Below are 24,308 nucleotides of genomic sequence, written 5' to 3'. Positions count from 1 at the left end.
GGAAGGACTTGGATCTTTTCCAGAAAATGGAGGAGAGGGATTTGACGTGCTTGGCTCGGGGCTGTTAACGGGGATCAGTTGCTCAGAACTTATCCCCATTAGAGAGGACAGCTCTTAAAACATTGGCAGCAGAAAAGGATATAGTTATTAAAAATGCGGACAAGGGGGGCATGGTGGTTGTTTTGGATTCACGTGTTTACAAACAGGAGGCTCTTCGCCAACTATCAGACTCATACACTTATCAACCTCTCCCCTCTAATCCTACTTCTGCTTTCAAAAAAGTATTAAACACCTTATTGGAGGGAGCAGTCCGGGCCGGCCTTCTCTCTGACAAGGAAAAGGATCTATTTGTTCCTACACACCCTGTCACTCCTGTTTTCCACCACTTGCCCAAGGTCACAAGGGTCTTTCTCCACTAACTGGCAGACCAATTGTCGCCGGTATAGGTTCCTTCAATGAGTGCTTGGGTGAGTGGGTGGATAGTCAGTTACAGCCTCTGGTCCTTGAACTTACAGGATATTGAGGGACACTAAACAACTCCTTAATAAGTTACAGAATGTCCCATGGCATGAGAATTATAAATGGATCAGTTGCGATGTCGCCAGTCTTTATTCTAGCATCCCGCACCATCTAGGACTCCAGGCTGTGGCTTGGTTCTTGAAAAGATCCGGTAAACACTCTTTACTTCTCCAAGAATTTATCTTACAGGCATTGGAATACCTTTTAACACATAATTACTTTATGTTTGACAGGGGGTATTATCTCCAGAGATGCGGGGCCTCTATGGGGGCCAAATTTTCGCCCTCACTTGCCAACCTTTATATGGGCTGGTGGGAGAGGTCCCGCATCTTTGGACATGATAGCCCCCGTCGGTTGGATACGTTTTTTTTCTGTTGTTTTATAGACGACCTCTTGTTCATAACTTCTGACAGCAGTATGAGCCTTGAGACGTGGCTTTCGTATTTGAATGACAATAATCTTAATCTAAAATTTACTGGGGTTTTGAGTTCAAGCAGTATTGACTTTCTCAATGTTAAATTGACGGGGATTAATGGAGTTATTCATTCCACACTGTTCAGAAAGTCTACTGCTGGCAATGCCCTGTTAAGAGCTGATTTTGCCCATCCGGGACATACCCTAAAAGGTGTCCCTTATGGACAATTTCTCAGGTTGAAGCTCCTCTGCAGTTCTCCTGAGAATTTCCATGCAGAAGCAGCAGACATGTCTCAGCGTTTTAGGGATAGGGGGTATTCTGAAAAGGCTATTCGCCATGCATATACAGCAGCTGCGGCAGTCCCTAGGGCCGCGTACACACGGGCGGACTGTTCGCCCAACTTAGTCCGCTGAACAGTGTTTCAGCGGACAATCCGCTCGTGTGTGGGCTTCAGCGGACTGTTTCAGCGGACAGTCTGACGAACAAAGTCTTACGGAATTTCCGTAAGACAGTCCGTCCAAACTTGGTTTCAGCGGACAGTCCGCTCGTGTGTAGGCTAGTTCGACAGACTAAGTTTAGCGCATGCTCAGAAAGGATTTACACGGCGAAGGTTGCATTACAGTGTATTGGACGTCTAATTTCTCGTCCCGTCGTACGTGCCGTTCACGTCATCGCGCACGCTTTCAGCGGACTGTCTGCTCATCGTGTGTGGTCAAGTCCGTTCATGCAAATTTTGAACGGACTGTTTGTCGGATTGTCTGACGAACTAAGTTGGGCGAACAGTCCGCCCGTGTGTACGCGGCCTAAGAGTTCCCTTTTGAAAGAGAACAGGATTAGATCTCAAAGATGTAGGAATAAGCATTCTTTGATAACAATATTCAGTTTTTTTCTACTCCGTACAGCCTGGAGTATACAAAAGTGAAAGGGATCATTACGAAATACCTCCCTATTTTGTATAATTATGCTATCTAGAGTAACATCCTCTCTAGCAGCATCAAAGTAGTGTCCCGTAGAGCACCAACTTTGGGCAGCTTTCTATCACCCAGCCTTTTTATTTCGGATAAGCCAAAGTTGAGTTGGTTGCACTTTAAGGGGAACTTTGGTTGTGGAATAAGGGAATGTAACTACTGCAAGCATGTCAAAAGAGGGAAACAGATTAAATCATGCGTTAGTGGCAAGACCTTCAACATACCCTGTTTTATCAACTGTAACACCCGTTTTCTTATTTATGTTATCACGTGTGATGCATGTCAGATACAGCACGTGGGACCCACCACACGTCGGTTAAAAAAAAAGCTGCATGACCATCTTTATGATATTGAAAAAGACAGGATCACCAATGTTGCTAAACATTGGATCTTCACACCTAATAAGGACGTCACCAGTCTGTCCATCCAGGGCATTGAGAGGGTCATCATCCCCAAAAGAGGAAGGGATAGATTCCAAATTGAATTCCGTTGGGGCTCAACTTTGAATGGGATGTTTCCCATTTTTATGAATAATATACTATTGGCTGTCCAGTTATGATATATTAGAACATCGTCTCTCTAGGGACCCCCCTTTTTCTATATATAGGTCTTTTAGTACTGCAAAGTGACTCACCTTTCTATTGGTGGTTCTTCTGGATTAGAGTAGTTTATGGGTTCTATTGAGTACTTATTTTTTGCCCGGTTAGAGTGAGACTAATATATATGATTATTCATTTTGTTCTCTTATATCTCTAACTTCGGGTCTTTATTGTTAGCTATTTATGCCGTTCTATTGATATATTAACACAATTTTACATGTTTATTTAAGGATCATATTGTGTTTTGCTCTTAGATTTACTTATATTTATATAATATTTTTTGTTTATTATGGTGTTTATCAGTGTCCCCTTGTTGGAGACCGGGCGGCATCAATATCTGGCAGACTTCCTTGCATATATTCTTCTTATGTTTCATGCAAATTTGTTTTTATGTTGTGGTTTTGTGGTTTTTACCTAATGTAGGTCATAATTGTTTTGTTTTGTTCATGTTAAAACAAATGTTTGAGGGTGCACTTTTGTTTGTTTGTTGGGTTTGGTCTGGCTTAAAATATCTGTGTAAGGGACATTGTTTGTCAGCTCATCAGTGGGCAATGGCACCTATGTATGATGTTTACACATATATTTATATATTGTGTCAGCCGATGTGAACTTGTTACAACCACACATACTTCACAATACATATATTTTTATAGTCACATCCTTGCAGCGCATAGTCTTCATCTCCATCTTCATCATTTATGTACACATTTTACATTTGGTATTATTGCCTCATAAACGTCGGGATTTAATTATCATCCCCATATATTTGTAGTCCAGATATTCAGCTAGCGACATCTGATTCATGCGTATTAATGTAATTGTTTAGTATAACATTTATTCCTCTCTATATATCTGCTTATTAACTTTTTACACATACTATTTTATGCTTAATAATTTCCAGGCAGTTTTTTCACACAGTTTTAGAGGCTTCATAGAATGGGGATCTATGTGTCACCTTGATTTTGGTATCATCCAACGATATGGAGTTTGTTTGTTGTAGGCGTTTTGTGCCATTTTTTTTTTTTTTGAGTCACTTTTTAATGATAGCGCTTTGATCCCTTATGTGTGAACATGTCTCTACGGGTACCACACACTTTCAATGTTTTTTTTTTAGTTTTCCGATGTTACAGGTTTGTGTGTCCCATACACATTCAGACCACATCGGTATTTTTGCTGCCTAGTTTAGTTTTGTTTATGGCCTCGGTATTACCTTCTTGGGTTCAATATGGTATGTTGATTGAGTTCACATGATTTATTCATTTACTTATTTATTTTTAGGGCATTTTTTAGAGAGGCTTTTATGCAATTTTCATGCAATCTTGTTTTTTCTTATTCAATTGACATATGGGCCAGTTGGTTGCCTGTGATTGTGTATGAGGCATGCTTAGAGCGGTTTCAGTTCCCCACTTTTTTCACATTATTTTTTCACATTGAACCTTGGTGATGCCTAACACTGTCATGTCTGGTTTTTACTATTTGACATATATTATATTAGTGTTATGTTACATAGTGATATTATGTATTATTATTATACTGTCATATTGTTCCAACTGAGGCCGATTCCGACTGAGACTGGCTTATTTTGTCCCTGCGCCAGGTGCTCATCTAATTAGCACTTTTCGCTGCTTTAGACTTCTTTTTTAACCTCTTAGGTGTATGCAGGGAGATTGCTATGTGTATGGTCTTCACCAGACCTTAATTGTATGCCCCTCTTTCTTGATTGGTTTGTGTGGGATCCCAGCATTGTAATTTTTATAGGCTTGTTATGGGGTCATACATAGCCACATTACAACGCACAGATCGCTGGTCCACATACTGCAAATCACTATATATGTACATGGGCTGCGGCGGGCGTTCGGATGCGCTTAGATACTTATATATTTTCACATGCGCCGCTGCGTGCACATATATATGGGCTTCGGTGGGCGTTTGTATGCGTTCTGATGCATTTGCATGCGCCGCCATGTGCATATTAATGCTTTTTGATTCTTTTGATTGCACACACGTTTATGTACTTCATGTTCACACCTTTCAATCATTCTTTTTTCTATCTTTTGATCACTTTTTCACAGTATATACTTGCATGGTTATTTAACCATGCTTATACTTACAATCTCATAATTTTATTTAGTTTTTATAATTCAGTATTTATTATGACCACATACACATTTTTTCACACACATTTATATTGAGGCATATGTATTCATATCCAGTGATTTGGGTTTTGCACACCACTTTTCACTTCATATAAAAAAATTCTTTGTATTTTTTATTTATTCATTTTATTTATTCATTTTTTTACACTGTTATTATATGTTATTATATATTATATGTGTCCTCCTCGATCCATCCCTGCTGGGATGTGGCCGGAGGTTTTGCTTTTGTGTTTGCAATGCATTGTAGTTCACATTGGACTTACACAGAGAGCTTTCATCGTCTTGTATTAGGATTAAGAGGTTCAGGCGGACAGGCACCAGGTGATGTCTCTTTTCTTTGATTGATTCATCGCCTGGCCCTGCCCACTGTCATATTGCAACACTCTATATATTTATTTGTTGTCTGCCGCCATGTTAACCAGCTATGAGTAAGCACTAGCATTAGTGCGAAACGCGTCAGCTGTTAGCATCTTTTGCTGTGATGTCATTTGCTGTGTCCTAAATATTATTTGAATAAAGCATCGTTTTAGCTTTGAGTGCGGCCGTCCAGAGTTCTGTCATTATCCACACATTTTTAAATACACTTTCAGGCAGGCAGGCAGGTGATTCAGTGATCAGCAGTGCATAAAATATATATACAGTCTCCTACATATATATATCCACTGCATTCTAATCTAGCCAAGCCTATATCTTACTGCAGGTCATTCCTGGTGTACGTTTTCAAATACACGTTCAGGCAGGCAGGCAGGTGATTCAGTGATCTGCAGTGCATAAAATATATATACAGTCTCCTACATATATATATATCCACTGCATTCTAGTCTAGCCAAGCCTATATCTGACTGCAGGCCGTTCCTGGTGTACTTTTTCTAGTAAACTTCAGGCAGTGTTTTGCTAATACAATTTTACATGTCTGGAAGGCCACCAAGGAGAGGCAGACACTCAAAGGCCACTAAAATAGGGCAAGCAGGCTCTGTGTCTACAGCCAACAGTGCTGGTTGTGGACACGGTACATCCTCAGCACGTGGCCGGGGGGCATGCTTGTTCTTTTTTCGGCAGCTGGCCATGTTGATGCACAACATGCAGAAGAGTCGGTAGAGTGTATAACTAAGCCGTCCTCATCCTCCTCTGTCACCCAGGCTCAGAGCAGTTTGCCTGTCAATGCAACTGCCGAAGCGGTCTATTCTATAGGCTCAATGTCATCAGTCACTCCTTCCTTAGCCCCACCATCATGCATGGAGAAGTCCCTCGAACTGTTCGATCACAGTGTCGGGCACATGTTGCAGGAGGATGCGCAGCGTTTTGAAGGCTTCAATGATGGTACCCAGGTTGAGGAAGGCAGTAACGTGAGCCCAGAGAGAGGGGATGCCCAAGAAGGACAAGAAACTGGCAGTCATGTTCCCCCAGCTGCAGCATACTGCCAGGTTTGCTCCAGTGACGAGGAAGGAGGGGATGATGAGGTCACTGACTCTACATGGGTGCCTGATAGAAGAGAGGAGGAGGAGGCACATCTCCAACGAGGCAGGGTGGCCTCTAGGGGCCAGCTTAAGGGCAGCCGCCCGACTGCATCACACCGCAGAGCTCCACATATGCAGGGTGCTGATGACTCCCCGCGTACTTTGAAAATTTCGCACCTTTGCTGTTTGCAACATATGTCTGAAGAGTATCAAGCATGGCCAAAACAGCAGCCACTTGGGCACCACATGCTTGACCAGACATATGATGACCTCCCATGCAGTCCATTGGCAACAGTACTTAAAAGACCCACACCAAAAAACAAGGCAGACCTCTCCATGGTCCTCATCAGCTGGGATCTCCAACCCCACTATGCCTTCAGTCCTCTCAGAAACCTGCACTGAGCTGAATGAAGGTGTAGAATTAGGTGTGCAAAGTACTTGCAGACAACCTACTATCACTACACCAACATCCGATTGTAGCAGGCAAATTTCCCCAAGCCAGTTGCTAAACCATCAAAAGAAATTTGGTCCCAGCCATCCACATGCTCAGTGGCTGAATGCTAGCTTGGCTAAATTACTAGCACTAGTAGATCCTTTTGTAAATTTGTGGAATGTGCAGGACCTCAGTGGCAGGTTCCCAAACGCCATTTCTTTTCACAGAAGGTCATTCCGGCTCTTTACCAGCAATGTCTTGGCCTCGTTGGACAGGGCAGTCAGCGGTAAGGTGCATATTACTGCTGATTCATAGCCCAGCAAGCATGGACAGGGACATTACCTTTCTTTCACGGCGCACTGGGTAAGTCTGCTGGCAGCTGGGAAGGATGCAGGACAGGGTGCATTATTGTTTAAGCTTGTTCTGCCACTATGTCTCCAAAATGCTAGTGGTGATTCTGCCACACCTCTCTCCTCCACCCCCTCCTCTTCTTCTTCCTCTGTGGCCTCTTCCTCTGAAGATTTCTCCTCTGAACTAGCGGTGCTCAGTAGGTGTTCAAGGGGCTTTGCAAGCACTCGGGTAAAAATATGCCATGAGGTGCTTGATTTGGTCTGCTTAGGAGACAGGAACCACACTGGAGCAGAGCTTCTGTCAGCTCTGCAGGGGCAGATTTAGAGGTGGTTGACGCCACGCCAGCTTCAGCCAGGAATGGTGGTTTGCGACAATGGCACCAACCTCCTCTCCGTCCCCTGCAGGGACACTTGACCCATGTTCCCTGTTTGGCTCACATCCTTAATTTGGTAGTGCAGCGGTTCTTGTGCTGGTACCCAGGCTTACAGGATCTCCTGAGGCAGGCCAGGAAAGTCTGTGGGCATTTCTGCCAGTCATATAATGCCAGTGCTTGGCTGGCTGACCTTCAAAAAGAATGCAACCTGCCCAAGTACCGCTTAATTTGTGACATGCCCACTAGGTGGAACTCAAGTTGGCAATGCTGTAGCGGCTGCACACGTAGAGGGCCATCAATGAGTACATGTGTGATTATGGCACCAGGACAGTGTCAGAGGAGCTTGGCTTTTTTTCACCAAGGGTGCATGCACTGACCTGTCACCATTTGATGCATCAGTGATACTGTCCCTCTTGTCTTCCTGTTGGAGCACACACTTTGTGGAATAATGGACAGGGCACTTGTGGCAGAACAGAGGGAGAAAGAGGAGGACTTCCTTTCCTCTCAAGGCCCCCTTTATCCTGACTGTATTCCTGCGGGCCCGCCAATCACACAGGAAGAGGAGGAGGAGGATTGTGTCGACATGGAGATGGAGCCTGGCACTCAGCATCAGCAGCAGTCTTCAAGGGACCATTTTCAGTTCCCAGGACTTGTACGTGACTGGGAGGAGGTGGCCGTGGATTATGTCATCCTTAGTGACCCAGAGGACTCTGGATCGAATGCCTCAGCAAACCTTCGCTGTATGGCCTCCCTGATCCTGCAAAGCCAAAGGACCCTCAGATTCGTGGCATCAAGGAGAGGCATCATTACTGGCTGGCAACCCTTCTTGATCCACATTACAATGGTAAGGTTGTGGAACTTATCCAGACTTCACAAAGGGAGCAGAGGATGAAACATCTTCGGTCAGTAACAGAAGGAGCGGTGGAGAAGGTGGCCGTCTGACCAATGCGTTCAGACAATTCTTTAGTCTGCAGCCCCAAAGTCTGATTTACATGGTGCAGGAATACCTAGGGGCAAGATCAGACTTGGAGACCTTTCCAACCAAAAATCCCCTGGGTTACTGGGTGTTGAGGATGGATCACTGGCCAGAGCTACTGGCCTGTCCTGCATCCAGCGTTCTTTCTGAACGCACATTCAGTGCTACTGGAGGCTTTGCAACTGATCACAGAGTGAGCCTGTCCACAGACTCAGTTGATCGGCTCACCTTCATAAAAATGAATCAGTCTTGGATCACCAGCTACCAAGCACCTGATGCTGATGTAACCGATTAATTTTTCTATGAATGTGAGATCTTCTGAAGACTACCTATGCTGAGTGACTATCCTGTTTTGCTCAGTGACTATCCTATTCATGCTCAATGTTCATGTTGATAGCTTCTAAGAACATTTTTGTTTCAGGGCAACACAACCAGTGCCTAAGGCCCAATTTTTCTGCCCCTGTTTAACAGGGGCATATAATTATAATTTTTGCTGTAATATTTCGCAGCAGGGATTGTTTTTGCGCTCAACTAGAGTATCTGTGAGGGGTTGCAGTGTTGTGGCACCACCACCAGTGGTTATAGCATTTACAAATGATGGTATATATATTGGAATTTTTATTTATTTATTTTATACTAGTAATGACATTGATTACCAACTTATAGTGGGACTGTGATATTGCAGTGAGCAATCTGCCACTGACACTGGATGGGAACTGACTAATGCAGCGTACACACGAGCGAATTGTCCGGCGTACTTAGTCCGGCAAACAATCCGGCGGATAGTCCGGCGGACTTTCTACAGAACGGACTTGGCCACACACGGACACACAGAAAGTCCGGCGTTTGCTAGCGCGATGACGTACAGCACGTACAACGGGACTAGAAAAAGGAAGTTCAATAGCCAGTAGCCAATAGCTTCCTTTTCATACTTGCTTCTGAGCATGCGTCATTCTTAGTCCGCCGGAATAGCATACTGACGAACGTATTGTCCGCTGAAACCCAAGTCCGGTGGAAAGATTGGACTGCAAAAATACTTTCTAAGTCCGCCGGACTTTACGATGGAAAAGTCAGCTGAAGCCCACACACGATCGAATTGTCCGGTGTTTCGGCGGACTAAGTACGCCGGACAATTTGATCGTGTGTATGCGGCATTACTGACACTGACATAACCAGTGACACTAATACAATGATCAATGCCAATACTGTACTAATGACACTGGCTGGGAAGGGGTTAACATCTAAGGGCAATCAAGGAGCTAACTGTGTGCCTAAGGCCGCGTACACACGGGCGGATTGTCAGCGGACAATCCGCTCGTGTGTGGGCTTCAGCGGACTTTTTCAGCGGACAGTCTGAGGGACTAAGTCTTTCGGAATTTCCGTAATTTTGTCCGTCCAAACTTGGTTTCAGCGGACAGTCCGCTCGTGTGTAGGCAAGTTGGACGGACTAAGTATGGCGCATGCTCAGAAAGGATTTACACGCCGAAGGTTGCATTGCAGTGTATTGGACGTCGTATTTCTAGTCCCGTCGTACGTGCTGTACACGTCATCGCGCAAGCTTTCAGCGGACTGTCTGTTCATCGTGTGTGGTCAAGTCCGTTCATTCAAAAGTTGGACGGACTGTCTGTCGGATTGTCTGACGAACTTAGTTGGGCAGACAATCCGCCCGTGTGTACGCGGCCTAAGAGTGTGTAATATGTGCTGCACAAATTGATGTTGCACAACAAAAACAGCCACAACGCTGCTCTATGTACAGGGCCCTATGTTGTTAATAAACACAGGTCTCTGTATTGTGATTCGCTAAGCTGATCAGTAGGTCCTGACCATAAATCATTGGCCCAGAATGGCTAACCTATTTTTGCTGTATCGAATCACAGCATAGATGGGGCGGCGCCCGTGAATGAATGAATGAATGATTGAAATACTTGTATAGCGCACAATGCGAACTGAATCGCCTCTAGGCGCTGTGGCGAGCTTTGATCATCTGCTAAAAGAGGAAGGTCTTGAGTTTTTTCCTAAAAGCCAGGTGATTTTCTTCCAGGCGGATGTTGATTGGTAGAGCATTCCATAGCGGAGGCCCTTGGACAGCGAATCTCCGATCCCCCTTGGATTTATACCGGGCTTTGGGCACGAGGAGGAGGTTTTTGTTGGCTGATCGAAGACTGCGGTTTGGTGTGTAATGATTTATTTTCTCCATTAGGTATTGCGGAGCTTCTCTATGCACGCATTTGTGGGTGAGGCACAAGGTCTTGAACGTGATCCGATTTTTTACGGTTAGCCAATGTAAGCTCCTCAGTGAAGGAGAGATGGATTCCCAGGGTTTTTTTCCTGCGTGCACGTCTTTACTCGGAAATGCTGGATCACATACACAGCTGCCCCACTGCTGTATATCTACATGGGGCAGTCTGCTAGTGGTTAACCATGCCCCTTTAAGCCCCTCCCGCTGTTAGTGCAGTTTGACCGCATGCAGTTGTTTTTATTATTTTGTTATTGTATGTGTGGTTGTGGGGGAGGGGGGGTTCCTTGGAGTGGAGGTGAGTATAGTTCTGTTTTAATTTACAATATGTCATTTTTTTTTCTTTAGCTTTGATATATATATATATATATATATATATATATATATATATATATATATATATATATATTTATACACACACACATATATATATATATATATATATATATATATATATATATATATATATATATAAATAACAAGATTCTTGGATTTGTTTTTCCATTTGTTGCCCTTAGGACAAGATGGTTTCAATTGAGTTAGAAGTCCTATACCCAGAATGTGAAATGTGATAGGCATATATCTCAGGAAGTTGGAGGTGTCAAAATAAGGTACCTAAAAATAACAGCACAGGTGCTTTCTGTTTACACAGAGGTCACTGGAAATATTTGCTATGCTAGTACATAGTTATTAATGTGTAGTTTGTGCCTCACAGAGGCGTAACTGCTAATCATGGGGTCCTAAAGCAAAAATTGGAGGCAGTGTCAACAGTGACAATAAGTGTCTTTGATCTTAACATAAAGTATGCCTAAATCAAGGAGAGGCAGCAGGAGAGCTGTCTGTACGGTATGGACCAGTTCTTTGTATAAAATGTATAGTTGCAGTAGCAATAATAATCATAATGATATTTTATATTGTTAAAAGTATTAATGTTCTTGCACACAGTTACTCTATATCCCTAATGCAAACTTAAAAAAATGCTAGCTTATTTATATTTTTCTATGACTACAAGACACCACTGTAGTGCTCCAGCCACCATTAATACTCTTCTTCTAATAGCTTCTTACCAGAGATTCAGACTTAAACTATAACGAGGTCTTAGGCCGCGTACACACGCGGGGACTGTTCGCCCAACTTTGTCCGCTGAACAGTGTTTCGGCAAACAGTCCGCTCGTGTGTGGGCTTTCAGCGGACAGTTTCAGCGAACAGTCCGCTGAACAAGGTTTTTCGGAAATTCCGAAAAACTGTCCGCTGAAACAAAGTTTCAGCGAACAGTCCCCTCGTGTGTAGGCTTGTTCGTCAAACTAAGTTCTGCGCATGCTCAGAAAGGATTTACATGCCGAAAGTTATAATGCAGTGTATAGGACGTCGTATTTTTCGTCCCGTCGTACGTGCCGTTCACGTCATCGCGCACGGTTTCAGCAAACTGTTCGTTCGTCGTGTGTGGCCATGTCCGTCCATGCTAATTTTGAGCGGACTGTTTGCCGAAACTGTTTGACGGACAAAGTTGGGCGAACAGTCCCCGCGTGTGTACGCGGCCTTACAGTCCTTTAGGGACAAATCCCAAATGGATGAGCAGGCACAGCACTCAATCCACGATTGTAAAAATGGCATGGCACACATTGATTCCAAGCACTGCTCAGAACCCCACTGGATGGATGGCTCTCAGACAAATACCAGAGCAGTCCCACTTACACATAGAGAAGAGCAAGGACAATCCAGATAGTGAAGTACAATAAAACTTGGTTTATTTAAAAGAAATTATATCATGTACTCACAAACCAAAACAAGATACAGGTGTATGGCAAACACCCACTGGTTCTCCAAGTGGTTGTGATGATGTTACTGCTAAACTTTTACCAACGCATTTCATCCTATGGGACATCTTCCAAGGGGCTTGCGGAGTAGCAGTGAAGGCTCACAGTATGATCTAAATAGGTTGCAATTTGCATTCATCAGGGGGTACTGTTATTTAGCCAGCATTACCAGCACAATCCCATATAGGTACAGTATATGAATAAGGCTGGGTAGAAAGCTTATTATTATCCAGTTGAGATTTGTCCCTAAAGCGCTGTAAGACCTCCTTATATTTGAGGTCTGAACCTCTATTAAGCAGTTGTATGTACTAATTGTAGCTAGAGCACTACATTGCTGTAATTTATGAAGATTTAATTTCATTTCGCTGTGAATTTTATTTTCATTTTCAAGGTGAATTTTTATTTTTCACATTTGAATGTATGTGTTTGTGACTACTTACATTTTTCTGGAACGTTTAATTAAATTGCTTAAGAATTATCTGAGTTTAAAGTGACAGTGCAACACAATCTTTGTTTATTTTTACTAGGATATTTTTTTGTACGAAAAATAAGGAGGATTTAAAGTTGGGAATTTAAATATACCCCTGGGAGTCAAAGCAAAAATATATATAGTTAAAACATAATTTTTATTACAAAATGTAATTTTAAAAAGTCAAATATATGACCATTTTGAAATGTCATAGAAAAATGGATCATTCCCACTGCTGTCACATATCCATTCCAGTAGGTTGATAGGTCTACATGTTTTGCGGGATCCCCCACATCAGGACCAATAGTAATGCCACATACACACGACCAGACTTTTTGACAGCAAAGGTCCGACGGAACGAGTCCGTCGGACAATTCGATTGTGTGCGGGCTCCATCGGACCTTTGCTTGCCAAAAATCCGGCGGACTTTAGAAATAGAACATGTTTTAAATTTTGCCACCGGAACTCCGCCGGACCGAGAAATCCGTTCGTGTGTATGCTAGTCCGATGGACAAAAAACGGCGCTAGGGCAGCTATTGGCTACTGGCTATGAACTTCCTTATTCTAGTCTACGTCATCACGTTCAAATCCGTGGAACTTTGGTGTGATTGTATGTGGCCAAGTCTGTTCATTCGTAAAGTCCGTCGGAACTCCGCCGAAATACATTTATATGAAATCAAATACTTCATATGTGGAACATAAGAGGAACTGAAGAAGAGATGCTATTCAAAAACATATCAAAAATGTATCCAAAATATGTGCTTTATCCCCGTATATTATAGAGGGTCAATATGGTACAACAAGGGTGTGTATGTCTAAAATTGTGCCTACCAGCCTATGGGAAGGACCTCTAGTTCCATAAAACCCCACAAACACTCCTAGAAAAAATAAAATAAAAGGGTATGTATATATATATATATATATATATATATATATATGTGTGTGTGTGTGTATATATTGTAATGGACGCCGTGGCTGGGTCCTGGAAGGACGCTATATTTCCCCTCTGTTTGGGTTGTGCTCTCTTTAGGGAATGAAAATTGATTAACCCACCTGTTAGAGGAAGTGTCTTTAAAAGGCAAGACAGGAAGTTGTAGATGGGTGTGGAGGAGTGGAGAACACATGGTGGATGGTGTTTGGCGTTTGTTTTGGGTTGCAGCAAATGAAGTGGACAGCAGTGTCCTGTTTGTAAGGCTCCTGGCAGGGGAAGCTACCTGCCATCAAGACCAAGCTCTGTTTCTGATAAGGACAGCTGTTCTGGACTTTGCAAGTCGGTGAGACTACAAATCTTTTTCCTTTTGTTTTTGGCTGCTGTAAAGCTATTTAAGTTAATAAACCGTTTGTTGTATGAAAAGCCTGTGTCCTGCGGTCTACCTGGTCCCCCGAACATTACAAGTGGTGCTCGAATGCGGGCAGAACAAAGTAACAGGCAGTTTTTCTTGCTATTTTTTTTTTTTTTGTGGATTTGAACTGACATTTAAAGGGACAGTACAGTGAATTTATGTCCTGGGTTAAAGCTGCACAACTGCGGAAAGCTGAAACCATGGAGGAGCTAATTAAACAGCTGTCCTTGGCGAATATACAAGCGCAGACCCGCCATGAGGAAGCTAATCAGCGCTTAGCAACACAGCACAACGAGGCACTGGCTTTGCAGCAAGAAAATACTCGCCTGTTGGTGGCCCAGTTAGCAGCCCAGCAAGCGACCCAACAAGGGGTTATGCAGGATCAGATGGCGGCCTTAAAAGAAGCAGTGCAGCAGCTTTCTCAGGGCCGTGAACAAGTGGCCGTTGCCCCTGGCAACCAGGTGACCATAAGGGCAAGCCATTTCTTGCAGAAGTTGTCCCCGAGTGATGACGTAGAGGCGTTTCTGGCAACATTTGAGAGGACGGCAGAGAGAGAAGGGTGGCCCCAGGACCAGTGGGCCGGCTTAATTGCTCCTTTCCTCACCGGAGATCCTCAAAAAGCCTATTTTGACCTACCACCAGAAGATGCTAAAAATTATCAAAAACTAAAGGCAGAAATACTGGCTCGGTTGGGGGTGACTACGGCCGTTCGGGCCCAACGAGTGCACCAATGGAAGTATCGTTCAAACCGGCCACCGCGATCTCAAATGCATGACCTGGTGCAACTAGTAAAAAAATGGCTGCAGCCCGAAGTGTTGTCTGGCCCCCAAATTGTGGAGCGGATCGTGCTGGACCGGTACTTAAGGTCACTGCCAGATGACCTTCAACGGTGGGTCAGTCATGGCGACCCCAAAACCGCGAACGGCCTTGTTGAGATGGTGGAACGATATACGGTGGTGGAGGATCTGCTTGGCCCCACCAAGCGTCAAGGGCCCAGTCTGCCACGGCCCTTCCGATCAACTGCCGCCCTTCGAACGGATGTCCCCAGGAGCCCTGGAACCAACACCCCGGAAGGCCAAGAGTCACACCCGTTACCCCCTCAGCGACCTGTTCCTGATCGGAGAGGAGGGGATGTACAATGTTGGCGATGTCATGCCTGGGGCCATACCCGGGCCCACTGCCCATTGCAGGAAGAACCCATGGAATGCGGGGTTCTTCGGAGGGGGTCTTTTTATGCCCATAAATCGTGTACAACACATCTTGACCTTGGAGAGAGGAATTTTGAGTGTGAAGTCCAAGTGAACCACCACCCTGCATGGGCCTTGCTGGACTCTGGAAGCATGGTAACCCTGGTTCACCCTAGAGTAATTGGGAAGATCGGTCCGGTAAGCAAAATTTTGCGGGTTGTGTGCATTCATGGGGACACTAGAGAGTACCCTCTCATCTCGGTGTCCATCTCCACAGCATGTGGCACTGATACTCAAGAGGTGGGGGTGGTAAAGAACTTGGTACATGACGTTATCATAGGACGAGACTGTCCATTATTTGCAAAACTTTGGAGACAAGGAGAACTATCTGAAAGGTCCAGAGACTGGGAAGAAACTAGTCCCTCTGTTCCTGTTGTAGAGGGTAATAACCCTGAGATGCCACATGTTCATAATATGGACCCAGTTGATAAAAACGCCAAGAATTTGGTTAATAATGATGAAAATAGTGCTGATTCTGTTAAAGATGTCAATATGTGGGGTTCTCAGACCTACCTGAACACTGAGGGGGGGGGAACCTTCCCTGCTTCAGGTAATGCTGGGGGAAAATGATGAGGAAATGGCCTCTACCCCTGACTTGCCAGATTTGGGTGTTCCCCAGGGGGCATTTGGTACTGCCCAGATGCAGGACCCCACTTTGGCCAGGGCACGGGAACAGGTTGTAGTAATAAATGGGGAGCCCCAAGAGCCAGGTGCTAATGAGCGGTGGCCACATTTTTCAATACGTAATGAATTGCTTTATCGGGTTACTAAAGTGAGAGAAAATGTGGTAGAACAATTATTGGTACCCCAACAATATAGACGCAAGGTCCTGGACCTGGCCCATGATGATGTGTTAGGGGGACACCTGGGAGTTGAAAAGACGGAGGCACGGATCGCCGACCGGTTTTACTGGCCAGGCTTGAAAGCAGAGGTAAGGAGATACTGTACCTCTTGTCCCACCTGTCAGTTGACCGCTCTGGCGACCCATTTCCGGAGCCCGTTGGTCCCTCTACCCATAATTGAGGTCCCATTCGAGAGGATAGCCATGGATATAGTGGGTCCCTTGGTAAAGTCGGCTCGAGGTCATTCTTACATACTAGTGATCCTTGACTATGCCACTCGATATCCTGAGGCGCTACCCCTGCGGAATACCTCCTCTAAGGCTATTGCACGAGAGTTATTCCAGTTGTTTACACGGACAGGTTTTCCCAAGGAAATACTCACAGACCAGGGCACCCCGTTTATGTCGAAGGTTATGGCTGATGTATGCAAACTGTTCCGGATTAAACAGCTGCGCACATCGGTCTACCATCCCCAAACAGATGGATTGGTAGAACGTTTTAATAAGACCCTTAAGTCTATGCTCAAGAGAGTGGTACAAAGGGATGGGAAAGACTGGGACTGCCTGTTACCAGCTCTCCTGTTCGCTATCCGAGAAGTGCCCCAGGCCTCCACTGGGTTTTCGCCCTTTGAATTGGTATATGGGCGGAGACCTCGCGGACTACTGGACTTTGTTAAAGAAGAATGGGAAAGTGAACCAATCCAGCATAAAAGTGTTCTTGAATATGTCTCTCAAATGCAGGAGAGGATCCGAACTGTGATGCCGCTAGTTAAGGAACACTTACAAAAAGCCCAGGAGGCTCAACGACAGGTCTATAATAGGGCAGCCAAAATTAGGAACTTTCAAGTGGGGGATCGAGTAGCAGTGTTGATTCCCACTGTGAAAAGTAAATTCTTGGCCAGATGGCAAGGCCCTTTCGAGGTTGTAGAAAAAATGGGAGAGGTAAATTATAGAGTCCACCAACCAGGCAAGAGGAAACCCTTCCAGATATATCATGTAAACTTGTTAAAGCCCTGGACAGACAGGGAACCAGCGACCTCCCTGTCTAGTACAAAACTTGAGCCTCGGGTTGGGGTGGAGAGTGTCCAAATAGCAAATACCCTGTCTAAAACCCAAAGTCAGCAGGCAAAGGAGTTCTTGCAGAGAAATAAAGAAAAATTTTCAGACTTGCCCGGGCTCACTAGTGTCGTAGAGCATGATATTGTCACAGAACCAGGAGTCAAAGTTTTTGTCCGGCCCTACCGCATTCCAGAGGCTCAAAGGAAGGCCGTTTCAGAGGAAGTAAAAAAGATGTTAGACCTAGGGATTATTGAGGAATCGCAGAGTGAGTGGTCGAGCCCGATTGTGTTGGTACCGAAGCCCAACGGGACTCTGCGATTCTGCAATGATTTCCGGAAACTTAATGAAGTTTCCCGGTTTGATGCCTACCCTATGCCCCGGGTAGATGAGCTTATCGAGAGACTAGGTCCAGCCAGGTATATCACTACGTTAGACCTTACCAAGGGGTATTGGCAAATACCGTTGACTAAGGCTGCTAGAGAGAAAACTGCTTTTTCTACCCCAGAGGGGAGTTTTCAGTACAAAAGGATGCCTTTTGGATTGCAAACTGCGCCAGCCACTTTCCAGAGAGCAATGGATAGGATTTTACGACCTCACCGGAAGTATGCCTCAGTATACTTGGACGATATAGTCATTTTTAGCAAAGACTGGGAATCACATTTGCCCAAAGTGCAGGCAGTGCTGGACTCTCTTTGGAAGGAGGGGTTTACAATAAACCCTGAAAAATGTGCTTTGGGAATGGAGGAGGTGAAATACCTGGGTTATATCGTGGGTAGAGGGGTAGTGAAACCTCAGGTCAACAAGATAGAGGCTATACAGAATTGGCCCCGCCCCCTCACAAAAAAGCAGGTACGTGCATTCCTGGGCATGGTGGGATACTACAGGAGGTTTGTACCCAACTTTGCCACGTTGGCGGCTCCGTTGACCGATCTGACTAAGGGTCAGAAATCGGTCATGGTGGAGTGGAATGCAGACGCTGAGAAGGCTTTTTTGGAGCTCAAGTCGACGCTGTGCCAACACCCTGTCCTTGTAGCACCCAATTTTTCAAAAGAATTTATTGTCCAGACTGATGCTTCCGATGTAGGATTGGGAGCGGTGTTGTCACAGGTTATTCTTGGCGAGGAACACCCGATAGTCTTCCTCAGCAGGAAGTTAACACCAGCGGAGAAAAACTATGCCATAATTGAACGAGAGTGTCTGGCCATTAAGTGGGCTCTGGAATCCCTCAGATATTACCTTTTGGGGAGGAAGTTTAGGTTGATTTCTGACCATGCCCCTTTAACATGGCTGAGACAGGGAAAAGGGACTAATGCCAGGGTTACCCGGTGGTTCCTGGCACTCCAGGAATTTAAGTTTGTAGTTGAGCATAGGCCCGGGAGACTACATCAAAATGCAGATGCCCTCTCCCGAGTCCATTGTTTGAGCTCCACTGTTGCCTCCACCTCCTTGGCGTTGGGGCACAGGGGGGGGATATGTAATGGACGCCGTGGCTGGGTCCTGGAAGGACGCTATATTTCCCCTCTGTTTGGGTTGTGCTCTCTTTAGGGAATGAAAATTGATTAACCCACCTGTTAGAGGAAGTGTCTTTAAAAGGCAAGACAGGAAGTTGTAGATGGGTGTGGAGGAGTGGAGAACACATGGTGGATGGTGTTTGGCGTTTGTTTTGGGTTGCAGCAAATGAAGTGGACAGCAGTGTCCTGTTTGTAAGGCTCCTGGCAGGGGAAGCTACCTGCCATCAAGACCAAGCTCTGTTTCTGATAAGGACAGCTGTTCTGGACTTTGCAAGTCGGTGAGACTACAAATCTTTTTCCTTTTGTCTTTGGCTGCTGTAAAGCTATTTAAGTTAATAAACCGTTTGTATGAAAAGCCTGTGTCCTGCGGTCTACCTGGTCCCCCGAACATTACAATATATATATATATATATATATATATATATATATATATATATATGTATATGTATATATATATATATATATATATATATATAAATATACAGTGCTGGGACAAGGCCATTTGGTGCCCAGGGCGAAGATGGTAAACTGCGCCCCCCCCCCCCCCCCCCCCCCCGTTTTTAAGAAAGAATCAATGTCGTTTCAAAACAAGAATATACTTAAAACAATACAAGTTCAATCAGGTTTAATGCGATAGAAACAGGGTTCACTCACACATTTTAATTATATGTATTTTTATTGGAGGCACTTTGAAATAATAATGCAACAAATGTGCTTATAGAAAGGCCTGGTTAACTGTTTTTTTCTGTCAAGGCCCATGTAAACATACTTAAGTTTTCTGTTGGGGGCGTGGCTACGAGTGACGTGTCACTGATTGCTGCTCCCTGATCATTCGATTAGTGACATGTCACTAGGAAGAACGAGGAGATGTGTTTACACTTACGTCTCCTCGTTCTTCAGCTCCATGACATGATCGTGGGACACCGGCGGACATCGAGTCCGTGGGCACGGTCACGGAGCATGTGACCACACGGCGGCAAATTAAAGAGGATGTACCTGTACACCCATCTGTCTGTCCGTGAGATTCTGTCGACGTATAAGTGCGTGTGTCGGTCCTTAAGTGGTTAATGTATTGCCATTGGTCACAGATGCATTAACACTAAGGCCGCGTACACACGCGGGGACTGTTCGCCCAACTTTGTCCGTCAAACAGTTTCGGCAAACAGTCCGCTCAAAATTAGCATGGACGGACATGGCCACACACGACGAACGAACAGTTTGCTGAAACCGTGCGCGATGACGTGAACGGCACGTACGACGGGACGAAAAATACGACGTCCTATACACTGCATTATAACTTTCGGCGTGTAAATCCTTTCTGAGGATGCGCGGAACTTAGTTTGACGAACAAGCCTACACACGAGGGGACTGTTCGCTGAAACTTTGTTTCAGCGGACAGTTTTTCGGAATTTCCGAAAAACCTTGTTCAGCGGACTGTTCGCTGAAACTGTCCGCTGAAAGCCCACACACGAGCGGACTGTTTGCCGAAACACTGTTCAGCGGACAAAGTTGGGCGAACAGTCCCCGCGTGTGTACGCGGCCTAACACTGGTGCCACCAATGCAGCACAAAGGGATTAATTAATTAACTGCCACTGGTCACTAATGCATCAGTCACCAATATGGTAACACATTAACCCCTCTCCATGCTGTACATTACAGAAATGAAATACCATTGTAATTATCCTCCGCTCAGCCACCTCCGGCTAGCAACATGGGCGCATTTAACCCCTTTTTGGGGGTTAAAAGTTCCCTGCTAGTGGCCCAAAAGTACAGCTTAAATAGTGGTAAAGCGCCACTAAAACTGGCAGCGCTTTACCGCTAATGGACAAGCCACCCCAGTGTGAAAGAAGCCTTATAAAGTAAATGTAAAAAAAGTCAGTGGCGGCAGTGGACATTGCAAGGACCGCACGCGACCCCTGTCCATGCTGCATTACATATACTCCCAAGTATATTTATGCAACCTCATGTACCTTATCCCACCAGGAAGCCGACACTGCACAGCGCTAATCACAGGCAGTGAGACATTTCACGGTCTGTGCAGCTGCGGATCAGGAAATATTTCACTGCCTATGATTAGCGCTGCGTAGTGTAGGCTTCCTGGTGGGATCAGGCACGTGGGGTTTTGAAAATGCCGAAGCCCATCCAAAGTGGTTAATTACCAATTGTATCAGTAATATGCAGCATGAAGGGGGTTAATGTGTTGCCACTGGTCACTAATACATTAGTGACCATTGACAGTTAACCCCTTTGTGCTGCATTAGTGACACAAGTATCAGTGTTATGCTGCAGCATACAGGGGTTGAGGAACACAGATACTTGTGCCACTAATGCAGCACAAAGGAGTTAACTGACAATGGTCACTAATGCATTAGTGACCAGTGGCAACACATTAAACCCCTTAATGCTGCATATTACTGATACCATTGGTATATAATATCACCTCTCCCCTCCTCTCGGAGATAGCTGGTTCATCTATACATGTTCATCTGCTTACTATTGATGCACATATATTTTTCTCATCCACTGCCTGGTTGGTTCCACTTCCTCCTCTGGGTCGCACTCACTACGGTGCCCAGCAGCTCTCTACAGTCCTCTCTCTTCCCGCCTCCCAGTGACATCATGCCAGGATTTGGAAGTGCCTGTCGGGCGGAGATCAGTCCACGGCTCCGCCTGACAGGGAAGGAAAGACAGAGTCCTATTCTTGTGCCGGGTGCAGGCGCGCACTCGCCACATCCTTGCAGGAAGCTCTGCAGGATTGTAGCGCGGCTGGTTGGCGGTAATCACAGTATGCCCAAAACATTTTTAGCAGCACACTGCCAGCACTGCGTCCCCCTTCCCATTGTAATTTGTTCTGCCCAGGGCACCCCTCCCTTCTGCCCCCCCTTGTACCGGCCCTGTATATATATATATATATATTTATATATATATATATTAGAGAGAGAGAGATCTATCTATCTATCTATCTATCTATCTATATATATATGTATATACACACACATACTACAAAGATTAAGTGCCCAAATAATTTGGAACTACATCTCTACATCTTACCCTGGAGGGTACTGAGTCTAAGCACTGCACCTGATTCCAAATGCTTGCATGATGTACCGGTAACCTAGAGACACTGAAGTGAAATATATTTAAAGGGTTGTGATGTCTCCAAAGAGCACCCTAAAAGTCAATCATAAAAAAGGGGAAGATATAATACAAAAAAAGTATGAGATATAGGTGGAATTAAATAAATGGGAAGTACTCGCAAAATACAAACCCCTCTTACCTTCCAATGGGTGAATGAGCAGCACACTATGTCAGTGCAAAACCTGCATGTACAGCAAGGGAGACCAGCCACGTTCCTGGGCTTTATATATGGGCAACAGGTCATTCTTAGGGCTGCCTCCATGCCACAGAAAATTCCCAATAACAGGTAACTATGCCCATGACGTGATGGCGGGTATCTCCTCTCCACCTGCCAGCTGCCTGGGAGTACCAAAATGGCACCGGGGCAGAAGTGTGCAACAGCAGAAGTCGCCCACATAATATATTCCACATCCACAAGTTATTAAATATACTATCCCAATTGTGTCACAATTAACAAAATGTCTATATTTTAAGACTTGTAAGTTAGGGAGAACAACACCCCTTCCTTCACTGATATAGCAGCATTATTGGCTTTTGCCACATTTAAATGTACCTTTAGGAAGGGAACCACAAGGGTCCTTTCTACCTTGAGAGGTGAAAAGACCCAACACCGGGATCTATTCCTCATAATTGTAATTTGTGGTGCAGTGGCAGCTGGTGTTTTTTTTTTTTGAGGGGGGGTGGCAAACAACCACCTCCCCAAGTGCCACCCACCCCCCGCTGTTTGCCAGTCTGGCACTTACCCCATTGGCGGCGGTGGGTGGGAGGCAGCAGGCAGCAGGCAGCGTGTCCTCTCTTCCATGGCGGCTTCCAGCTGCTCCTAGGCATCCAATAGGATAGGATACGATGTCACCTGTCCATTCAGCCAATCAGGTGACCAGCTTCCTGATTGGCTGGAAGGAGGATCAGTGTTACAACAGCAAATATTCATTTGCTGTTGTAACACACCTGGGTGGGATCGGAGCGCACTCTCTGGGACCCGAGCCCACCCTAAATTGAAGCCTATTGGAGCCTCTGCCTCTTTAAAAAAACAGCTCCCCCGCATTGGAATGCATGCGCTGGTGTCCTGAAAGGGACCAGGTGCATGGATGGGGGGTGGCAATGGACGGGGGGGAGGACCGCGCCTGTGCGCCCTTAATGGACGGGCAGCCCCTGGTGTGGTGTAACATCAATTATTTTCTGTATAGCGGATCTTCTGTCAGTATATGCCAATGCTCATTGCTTAACAAAGATGCATCTATATGGTCAGCTTGATTATTGTATTTGAGGATTGGATAAGTTTTAAAGGCATTGTCTTTGTCTTCACCCAAAACAGAAATAGATCTCTAAGCCCTTGTACACACGGTCGGACATTCTGACAACAAAATCCGTTGGATTTTGTCCGGCGGATTTTGTCCGAAACTGTTGCATACACATGGTCGGACAAAGTTGTCGGAAAATCTGATCTTACATAACGTGATGACGTTATTTCGTTACGACAGGACTACGTTCAGGCTAGTAGCCAATAGCTTAGGTCTAGGAATTTGATCTGAGCATGAGTGGCACTTAGTCCGATCGGAATTCTCTACACACAATCGGACAAAGTCCGATCGGATCATGTTGTCGGAAAATTTTATAGCCCAGCTGGAAAACTTGGTCCGTCTGATATTCCGACGGAAACAGTCCGATGGAGCCCACACACGGTTGGATTATCCGACAACACGGTCCTATCGGACATTGTCCATCGGAATATCCGACCGTGTGTACAAGGGCTGTCAAGGGCTAAGACATTTTTTTGCTGATTTGTAAGCTACTTTTAATGATTTTTTTTACTATATCTATTCTCCAATAAGCATTTCTGTAATAGAATTGCTTGTCTTTCAAAATCTGCTTAATCTATACAATTTCTGGAGATACACAGATAATTTCCCCTAGAAATATTGAAATGTCGTGGATGAGCACTATTAAAGTGAAGTAAGGAATTTCCAGCTGTTGATTTCCTAAATAGATCAGTCTGAATATAATAATAGGTATCCTTCTTGATCAAAAGATCAACGAAAGACAAACTATCCTTATGCCAAGACAAAGTAAAAGTCGAATTGAAATCATTCGCATTAAGTAGACTGACAAATTCAATTAAGAATTCACTAGTAGCAATGGGCGAACAGTTCAGTCTGAGCATTAGTTCGGGTCGAACTCGGGCTGAGAGATGGATGTTGATCTGGGTTTACCTGGGGAACCAGGATTTGAGCCCTTTCTGTGCAGTGGGCACAATTTTATGGGACGCCGGGGTCTTTGATGCGTCCATCTCCTGTGTATTAGTGGCCTGTTAGCTACATCACTTTTTATCTAAAGACTCTCCAGCGTTTTCTGGCCCCAGTGCACATGTAGACCCCCTGTCAGTCCAATTTTTTGGACTG

Source organism: Lithobates pipiens, unplaced genomic scaffold (assembly GCF_037356315.1).
Source record: "Lithobates pipiens isolate NorthernLeopardFrog02 unplaced genomic scaffold, aLitPip1_a1.2 Scaffold_13, whole genome shotgun sequence".
In the NCBI taxonomy this organism is placed as follows: domain Eukaryota; kingdom Metazoa; phylum Chordata; class Amphibia; order Anura; family Ranidae; genus Lithobates; species Lithobates pipiens.
This window is presented reverse-complemented; position numbering follows the sequence as displayed.